We start from the raw sequence: 1,875 nt of genomic DNA on the forward strand, positions 1-1,875 counted from the left end.
CCCCCCCTCTATTATCCACACTCGCAAACACACATACATTTATGCCGTCATGCCCTCACACACGTGCACATGAATTGAAGACAGCAGGATTAGAAAATCGTTCAAAAACCTAGAGAATTCACATTTTTGGCGATTTTGAGAAGTCTTACTTTTTTAAGTTGGGGAGTTCATATCTAAGAAGGTCATTATTATAATGCCATTATACCTATTTTAAACTGTAACATCACGTACTCCAATAGTAACACGATGTATAGCTTTAAAAAAAATAATTGTAATATGTGACGTGATCGTAGTTCCCCTTAAATTTTCAATTATCTATTATCTATTTGTGGTGGTCAAATTTTGCTATTCAAAAGGCTTTTTAATGGCTGCATTGATCAACATGCGGTTTTCGCCAAAAGATTCTTTGAAATATTCTCCAGAGCATGGCGCCCTTAGTTTTTTCAGTTTTGAGACAGTTTTGCCGCAAAAAAACTAAATTTCTTTATTTCGCCGATCGCTTTTGTAGGCCGACGCTTCTGTCTCTCTAATTTTAGAAAATCAAGAAGTGATATTTCGCGAGGCGCATTTTGTTTTGAGAATATAGATCTAGATCTAGATCTTATCATTTTTGCATCTCTCAAGATTTATTGCCCCATTCCAGTAGAGTGTAAATATACTAGGCCAATGACTTTTAGTTGATATTAAAGCACCAATCATTCCTTTCATCGATCGACGTGCGGTTTTCGCCAAAAGGTTCTTTAAAATATTCTCCAGATCATGACGCCCTTCGTTTTTTCAGTTTTGAAACAGTTTTGCAGCAAAAAGCTAAATTTCTATATTTCGCTGATCGCTTTTCTGTCTCTGTAATTTTATAAAATACGGTGCGGAAGTGATATTATGCGAGGTGCATTTGTTTTGAGAGTATAGATCTAGATCTAGACCTTCTAATTTTTAGCATCTCTCAAGTTGTATTGCTCCATTCCAGTAGAGTGTAAAGATAATAGGCCAATGACTTTCACTTTCAGTTGATGTTAATGCACCGATCATTCCTTTCATCGAAAGGGGGCCCAGCTAGTTGTTCTTAAAACGTATTGATTTACTTACAGTGGAGAAATACGAAGGCACCGAACTCACACATAAGCACGCATACACATACACACATGTACACACACAAACACACACACACACATACACATACACACACACACAAACAAACTTGCAAACAGACTGAGAGAGACACGAAGATGGGTGGGCATCCAGTGGTGTCCGAAGGAAACTTGAAAATGCAATCACTTAATCATCGTGTTATAGCCTTGCACTACCCAATCATGCAGCATACCAATTTAAAGCTAAAAATTTTTTAAAATCATAATGTGTCACTCAAAATTGACCTTAAAAAACCCAGGCTTGTCAAAGTGCAAAATCAAAGAAACGCCGGTATATTTGAGGTGCATCGACATTCGTGGTCAACATTGGTGGAATGGACCAGCATTGAACATCAAAGGAAAAGTAAATATCATTGTCTTTGCAATGAACAGCATCTTCTGATGATATTTTTTAAAGAGATTGGAAAAGACAGCACTGTACCCCGCAAAACCAGTACTTAACTTAACATGTGCATAATTGTTTTTTTTTTAGAAGCTATTGGTTTCGTGAAGATCATGAAATCGTTTTTGCAGATAGACTGTGTTGGACATAATCATCTGTCAGTGAGGAACAGAGGCTTAGAAACTGACGTAGTTTTTGGAGGTCTAGGGTGGAGTGAACAAAAAACGCCCTGGTGAGAATCACCGGATGGCTTGGGTTTTTTGGACTACATCACGCAAGTGCTTAAACGTCAAGTCTTACAATTGGTTGCTTATAAGGACAAGTGGGCTAACCCAGATTTCGGGG

This window comes from Aplysia californica, unplaced genomic scaffold, assembly GCF_000002075.1.
Source record: "Aplysia californica isolate F4 #8 unplaced genomic scaffold, AplCal3.0 scaffold00395, whole genome shotgun sequence".
Lineage (NCBI taxonomy): Eukaryota > Metazoa > Mollusca > Gastropoda > Aplysiida > Aplysiidae > Aplysia > Aplysia californica.